The 8,356-nt window shown below is 43.3% G+C and overlaps 1 protein-coding gene across 1 annotated transcript in view; it reads right to left on the bottom strand.

The window, feature by feature from the left end:
- POGK (pogo transposable element derived with KRAB domain) overlaps nt 1–91 on the bottom strand; it is a 20,229-nt gene extending 20,138 nt beyond the window's left edge. Inside the window, exon 1 of the mRNA XM_045298072.1 lies at nt 4–91. The gene's annotated coding sequence lies outside the window, so the exon portion shown is untranslated. The remainder of the gene's footprint in view (nt 1–3) is intronic.
- Between the last annotated feature and the right edge of the window lie 8,265 nt (nt 92–8,356).

The raw sequence follows: 8,356 nt of genomic DNA, 5'->3' as shown, positions 1-8,356 counted from the left end.
CACCGGCGGACCGAACGGCCGGGGAACGGGCCAGAGCCGCGGGGTGGGGACGCCGAGGGCTCCAGCCCGGCTGTCAGAGCGCCATCCTTTCCGCCCCTCAGGCTTCCCGTGCGCGCGGCCCCTCGGGAGGGAGGGAGGACACGTGGTGGAGGAGGGCGGGTCCGGCGGCGAGCGGAGGGTGTTGGGAGGCGAGGGGAGGAGCTTGGCGGTGACGTCATCAGACCGGGGCGGCGCCCGGGGACGGCGGCCGCGCGAGCCCCGGGACCCTCCTACCGGCGCGGCTTCTGGCCGCCCGGCGCGGCGCCCTGCTGTTGGCGCGCGGCCGCCGACCGCTCCTCGCCGGCCTTTGCGGAGGGGGCCCGGGCGTCCGCGTCGGTACCCACCGCCTGCCCCTTCAGCAGCAGCACTGCCTCTGACCGCTGCGTGGAGAAGCGGGAAGAGCCTAGAGTTCGACGTGGGTTCACACATCCATGTGTTCATTAGCATTCCCTAGTTTTTTAGCGCTTGCCCTAGGCACCCTCGCCATCCTGGAGCCCTGCGTTAGGATGACTGACCCGCGGAGTGGGGGTGGCGGGGGGTGGGGGGTGTTGGGCCGCTAACCACAAGGCCAGCAATTGCAAACCACCAGCTGCTCCCCAGCAGAAGGACAAAGCGTTCTTCTACCCACAGGGTTACAGTCTCAGAAACCCACCAGGGCCGTTCTTCCCTGTCCCAGAGGGTGACTGGCCACAACTGACTGAGTTTTTCTCCGTTCCTTTCCCCGTGTTATTTTTTAAACAGTGACTTAGCACTTTTTAGCAAACCCTGAAAAGTGAAGCTTTTACGGATTTGTAATTGAGCTTAAACAGGACCTAGATAATTCATCCCAGTGGGGGAGACTCTCAGCCTAGAGGACATAATAGTGCCCTTGGATTTTCAGAAAACGAGTCACTCAAAGTCATTTCCTTTTTTACAAAGGAAACTCACAGAAGCAAGATTGACAGCACATCAGTTCATCACAGTTACAGGCCGGACCACAGCTACATGTGGGGACCCTGATTGGGATGTGTAGGACAGCTTAAATTCAGAGCACCAATGAAAAAAAACACCCCATAATCCATTTGCAGTGTATTAGAGCTTAATTTCTGAACACCCCAGTTGCAGAAGGCAAAAAGGACAAAACTCACAGCCATCAAAGTCAATTCAAACTCCTTTGGGTTTCCAAGTTTGTAACTCGGAAGTAGGAAACCTTGTCTTTCTCCCAAGGATCCAGCTGGTGGTTTCTAACTGTTGACCTTGCAGTTTTGAGGCAACTATCCATTTGCAGAGTCTCCTTGTGACTTAAGCCTCCACTGAATTCCTTCTGATCATTTAACAGAGTATATAGATCAGGGGTGCTCACACTTTTTCAGCATGCGAGCTACTTATAAAATGATCAAGTCAAAATGATCTACCAACTATAAAAATTAAATATATTTATTACATTTATTCATAAATGCATTGACAATTCTTTATATGTACAATGTATATTTATGTACCTTGCATAACTATAATTTTTTGTCATGACCTGAGTTCTGACAGCTTACACTGAATGGAATGAGCCAGGGATGCATAGTCTAGACAGTAGCTGCTGACAGCCATCCTCCAGCACACTTCCAAATGATCGTCAAGTCATGGTGGAACAGTACTTGGACTTAATGATCTTTATGTGGTAAAAGGCTGACTCACATAAATAAGAAGAGCCAAATAATGCAGTCAAGGAGGTAGCACATTTTCTCCTGTTTGGGTACTTTCCCTGTGCGAGTAAGTTCCAGACCTGTTCATGCGCTCTGGACTCAGCTGAATGTCGGCTTGTAATGTCAAAATCTCCCATTCCGTATGAAAGTGATATGTTTTTGTCTTCTTACTTGGTCCAGCTCCCCCACTCATTTTAATACCCTTTCTTACATTTAAGAGAAAAAAAACAAGGTCTAAAAAGTGGTGATAATTTAGCTTGTCAGTTTTGCTGCACTTAGTGCAGTTGTTTGCACATGCATTTGACACCTAAGATTTCATCTGATTAGTGGCACTGTATATCAATTAAGCGATAGGATTGATGATAGGTTTATGTCTATTTTTTTAATGCCATGCCACCCACACTACATTTGCGATCGACTAGTAGATCGGATCGACGTATTGAGCACCCCGATATAGACTATCTTGCTTTCGGGCAGGGTCTATTGGCAAATGGATTACCTCCCCATCTCCAGTCTCTCCTAGGGCCTGGCTGGGTGTGGCTGCATAGTCAGGAGTAATGAATGCCCTGTCGGTCATCCCTCCACTGTCTTGTAAGAAGGCCATGGACCAATCTTGAAACTCTCCTATCTAACACCATGGACTTGTGTCATCGTGGTTTCTATAGTCCCATGGATAACTCTGATGAACTGTTCTGCCACCAATCATGAATTCATGGCAGTTTCCTTGTTTCCTTAGTCCCATGGTTTATTTAACCAGCTTCCCATCTGTAAATCCTTGGACACCATTTTGGTCTCCTGTTAATGTTCTCCTTCATTTGGATGATGTATTTTGTCCCGTTTAAGACTTAATAAATGTCTCCTCAAACTATATTTGAGATTAGAGTTTGCTTGTGACCTAAAACAGATGTACGTACACATTATGCAAGACAAAAGTTTCTATGGTTGGTTCAGGGCCCTCTCTCTAACCAAGGCAGTCCGAGTATGACTCATGGCCTGTGGGAAACAGAACCAGGAAGAGAGTGTATGTGGACAAGTTCTCTCAGCTCATAGTTAAGGAGTCTGAGAGGCAGATTCTGGTGGAGGAAGGCCTTCAGGCTTATAAATTGGAGAAGTATCCCAGTCTCGTTCTCCTCACGAAAGTTGTTCTTCACAGTGTCCCCTGTAGTCAGACCAATTTTAAGGTGCTGCTTCTTCCAAGCACAAGGTTGCAACTTTATATGCCTGAAGGTTCTCTGCCATCAACAGCAGTCTGACCCTATTGTCTGCCCCACCCTAAGTAGGACCCACTCTCTTCTGGTAAAGACCATAGATTGTTCCCTTAGGACCCATCCATCTTGTTTCATATGTGCCTTTCTATCATGGGTATGCCCCTTCTCCTGTTGTGCTATGCCCTTAGGCCGCCCCTTCCTGTGTATGCCTCTAATACAACCCCTTCATGTTAGGTATGTGTATGGCGCGGTTTGCTGGCCCAAGGTTATATAAGCCTGTTGAGAGTAGACATTACTCACTCATTGGTTCCAGTCTTCATGGCAGAGGTGAGCACATGCATGTCTTGTCTGATACCTCTTTAATTTCACCTTCAATTACACAACCACCCCTTGGACCCATTTGGTTGTGGAGGCGGGTCCCCCACAATGACCAGGCAACCCTCTTATTAGGTGTCATCCAGTCAGTTGTGACCCACAGTGACTCCGTGTACAACAGAACAGAACATTCTCCGGTCCTGCACCAGTTCCTGTGCATGAGCCCATTGCTGCAGCTACTGTGACAATCCATCACAATGAGGGCCTTCCTCTTTTTTGCTGTCCCTCTACTTTAGCAGCACCATGTCCTTCTCCAGGGACTGGTCTCTACTAACAACCTGTCTAAAGTGTCTAAGATTAAATTTCAAAATCCTTGCCTCTAAGGAACATTTTGGATGTATTTCTTCCAAGACAGTTCTATTTGTTCTTTTACCAGTCCGTGGTACCTTCAATATTACTCTCCAGCACCATACTTGAATTACATTGATTCTTCTTCAGTCTTCCTTACTCAGTGACCAGTTTTGACATGCATATGATGCCATTGAAAATACCATGGCTTGGTTAGGCGTACCTTAGTCCTCAACACAATATCCTTGCTTTTCAACACTCTGAAGAGGTCTTGTGCAGCAGATTTCTCCAGTCTTCCATGAGCACAGTTTGTGGATCCAAGCAAGACAAAATCTTTGATAACTTGAATATTTTCTTTATTTATCATGATGTTACTTATTGGTCCAGTTGTGAGGATTTTGGTCTTCTTCACATTGAATTGTAATCCATACAGAAGGTGGCAGTACTTGATCTTCACCAGCAAGTGCTCCTAGTCCTCTTTGCTGTCGGCAAGCAAGGTTGAGCTATTTGCATATTACAGGTTGTTAATAAGCCTTCCTCCAGTCCTGATGCGGAATTTTTCATATAACCCATCTTCTCTGATGATTAGCGAGGATGTGTCATCTGCATATCACAGGTTGTTAATAAGCCTTCCTCAATCCTGGTGCTGAATTCTTCATATAATCAAGCTTCTCTGATGATTTGCTCAGCTTACACATTGAATAAATATGGTGAAAGGATACAACCCTGTCACACACCTTTCCTGATTTTAAAACACTCAGTATTCCCTTGTTCTGTTTGCACAACTGTCTCTTGATACGCGTATAAGTTCTATATGAACAAAATGAAGTGTTCTTGAATTCCCATTCTTCTTAAGGTTAAATCTATATGGTCAAATGCCTTGGCATAGTCAATGAAACACAAGTAAACATCTTTCTGATAGTCTCAGCTTTGAGCCAAGATCCATCAGCAATGCCATCCCTTGTTCCATGTCCCCTTCTGAATACTGCCTGAACCTCTGGCAGCTCTCGGACAATGTACTGCTGCAACTATGATTGGATGACCTTCAGCAAAATTTTGCTGGCATGTGATATCGGTGACATTGTAGCGCAGTTGAAGCATTCTGGTGGATCACCTTTCTTTGGAATGGGTACAAATATGGATCTCTTCCAGTCATTTGGCCAGGTAGCTGTCTTCCAAATTTCCTGGCATAGATGAGTGAGGGCTGCTAGTGCTTCATCAGCTTGCCGAAACATTTCCATGGGTATCCCGTCAATTCCTGGAGCTCTGTTTTGGGCTAATGCATTCCGTGCAGCTTGCACTTCTTCCTTCAGCACCATTGGTTCTTGCTCATATGCTGCCTCCTGGAATGGTTGAATGCTGACTCATTCTTTTTGGTACAGTAACTATGTATACTTTCCATCTTCCATAATACTTCTTGCATTAGTCAATATTTTTCCCTTAGCATTTTTCAATATTTAAACTCGTGTCTTGAATTTTTCTTGAGTTCTTTCAGTTTCAGATATGCTGTGTTCTTCTTTTATGGTTTTCTAACTCTGGGTCTTTGCACACTTGATTATAATATTTGACTTTGTCTTCTTGAGCTGCACTTTGAACATTTATATTCATCTCTCTGACTTCATTTTCTTCCCCCATTTGCCTTAGCTACTCTACAATTGAGAGTGAGTGTGAGTCTCTCTTGGCACTCACTTTGATCTTTTATTTCTTGTGTTTTTAATGACATTTTGCTTCATGTGTGGGGTTTTTTTTTATTCATCATTTTATTGGGAGCTCTTACATTCCATAATTCAAATAGATCAAGCATAATTGTATAATTGCTACTACAATCAATTTCAGAACATTTTCTTTCTTCTGGAACTCTTTGATATAAGCTCCCCTTTATCTCCTCCCTCCACTTCCCTTACCCCCAGGACCCTTGTTATTGTTTTATATATATTATTATTATTATTCAATTACATTTATGTTTAGCTTTATCTTACCCCCTCCAGTGTATCCATTCACCTACAATTCTATTATTCTCGCCCCTTCAGTGGGGTTAGACTCCCTCTGCTATGTCTGAGGGGCCACCCATCTGGCATTCCTGCATCAAACGATCTTAATTATACAAATGAACCTATGTAGGTCTGACAGTATTCATCAGGTGAAACATAAGCCTAATGAGCCTTAATAGTAAGGGGAGGAAATAATGCGTGATGTTCCTGATGAGTCACAGCTCACTCATCAGGCCTTCTGTCATCAATGTTCATTGTGTCTAGTCTGTTCTTGAGATGTTCTCAAAATCCAGGTCGAATACATTCAAGGTCATATTTTGACTTTCATGGATTGTTTTCATTTTCTTCAGCTTCAATCTGAACTTACATATGAAGAATTGATGGACACAATCAGCCTCTGGCCTGGTTTTAGCTGCTGATGGTGAGCTTCTTCAGTGCCTCTTCCCACAGATGTGGTAAATTTGATTTCTGCATACTCCATCTGGAGAGATCTGTGTGGGTCGTCGCTGTTTGTATTGTTGACTTAGCAAAATTCTGTTATGTGATCTCCAGCTTGATTTCTATTGCCAAGACCATATTTCCAATGACAGCTTCTTCCTCTTTGTTTTCAACTTTTGCATTCCAATTGCCAATAATTATCAATGCAGCTTTAAAAAATGAATATATCTTTATTGCATGTTTGATCAATTTCAGACTGAAGACATTGGTGGAATTCTTCAATTACTTCATCACTAACTTTAGTAGTTGGTGCATAAATTTGAATAATAGTATTGATTGGATTTCCTTGAAGGTAGGTAGTATAATCCTGTGAGAGACTGCATTGTGCTTCAAGATAAATCTTGAAATGTCTTTATTGACAATGAATGGAACACCATTCCTCTTAATTGTGTCATTCCTAGCATAGTAAACCACATGTAAGCCTAGCACCCCAAGTTCCATCAAGGACACACCCAGGCAAGTCCCTTAAAGAGAAACTGTCCCTATTGAACTGGCACCGTATTGTAGTAATCAACTTTTGCCTATGGCAAAGTTGTTCATGTTGCTGGTTAATGGTCGGAAAGAATTCATCATTGCAACCCTAGAGATGGGGCAGAATTTCTCCTGTAGTTTTCCAAGACTGCAACTCTTTACAGAAGCAGAAAGCTTCATCTTTCTCCCTCAGAGCAGCTGGTGGTTTGAACTGCTGACCTTGATGTTACCAGTCCTTAGTATAAACCACTCGACCACCAGGGCCACTATTGGTAGCTATAGGGTCACTGTGAGTTGAAATGGAATGGTGTTTTTCTGTTTGTTTGGGGGTTTTTGTTGGGAAGAGAGACTCATCTAACAGAGACCCATCTGAATTCTTGGCATTGAAACCACAGCTCAGAATAAGCAGAAAATAATGGAAAAGAGGAAGAAATATGGTTTGCAGTTTGGCAGAAGTCTCTCCTTATGCCAAGTATCTAGTTGTTTTTTAAAATAAGTTTCATTGACATAATTTGTGGACCATGTACACTAGTTTAAATATATTAAAAAGAGTTGTGTGATCATCACTACAATCCATTTTAGAATGTTTTCTTCATTCTTGTTCCCATTAGTCTTAGCTCTCCATTTCCCTCCGCTTCCTCTGCAGACATCCTGAGAAACTGCCCACGTTGTTACTGTTGCTACAAGAACCTGTTTCTCTTGAGCTCCTTCACACGTGCAGCTCCGCTGTTCCAGAGAAGAGCAGATGAAGGAACTGCAGGACACGAGGCTGCAGTCAGTTCACCTAGAATGAGAGCCAAAGACAGATAGGTGAAGTCCTTGGGGGAAATAATACACGCTTAAAACTAAGTTTCTATTTTATTTTATCATAACCATTGGCATTTTCATCTATAGTGACGATTCTATCTTGTGTATTTGTTGAATTATTAATACTTGTAGCACCTACAAGACATCCACTTGTCATCATACCAAGCAATATACATATGTGGTACGTTTGTGTGTGTGTCTGAATGTCTGTATACCTGGGGGGAGGGGAGAAAATACAGATTACTATATACAAATCTATAATAATTCCAGTATTTATCTTTTTTTTTGAGTCAGCATAGCAGAGACTATTTTATTGGAGCCACTCTTTTAAAAAAAATCATTTTATTGGGGCCTCTTACAGCTCTTATCACAATCTATACATCCATCTATTGTGTCGAGCACATTTGTACATATGCTGCCATTATCATTTTCAAAGTATTTTATTTCTACTTGAGCCCTAGGTATCAGCTGATTCCCTCCTCCCTTCCTCCTGCATGAACCCTTGATAATTTATAAATTTTTTTTCCATGTCTTACACCGACCACAGTCTCCCTTCACCTACTTTAATGTTGTCTGCCCCCCTGGGAGGGCATTATATGTAGAGCATTGTGATCGGTTCTCCTTTTCTCCCCCCAATTTCCTATAACCCTTCTGCTATTGCTACTCTCATTATTAGTCCTGAGGAGTTCATCTGTCCTGGATTCCCTGTGTTTCCTGTTATTATCTGTACTAGTGTACATGCTTTGGTCTAGCTGGATTTGTAAGGTAGAATTGGGGACATGATAGTGGCGAGTGGGGGGGGGAAGCATTAAAGAACTAGAGGAAAGTTGTATGTTTCATCGGTGCTATACTGCACCTTGACTGGCTCATCTCTTCTTTGTTACCCTTCCATAAGGGGATATCCAATTGTCTACAGATGGGCTTTGGGTCTCTATTCAGCACTCCCCCTCATTCTCATTGATATGATTTGTTGTTCTGTTTCTTTGATGCCTGACACCTGATC

The sequence above is a fragment of the Echinops telfairi genome, unplaced genomic scaffold (genome assembly GCF_000313985.2).
Source record: "Echinops telfairi isolate 266 unplaced genomic scaffold, ASM31398v2 ScPeMD7_7424;HRSCAF=8462, whole genome shotgun sequence".
NCBI classification, from domain to species: Eukaryota; Metazoa; Chordata; class Mammalia; order Afrosoricida; family Tenrecidae; genus Echinops; species Echinops telfairi.
The sequence above is the reverse complement of the archived record's forward strand: the minus strand, read 5'-3'. Positions and strand labels throughout refer to the sequence as shown.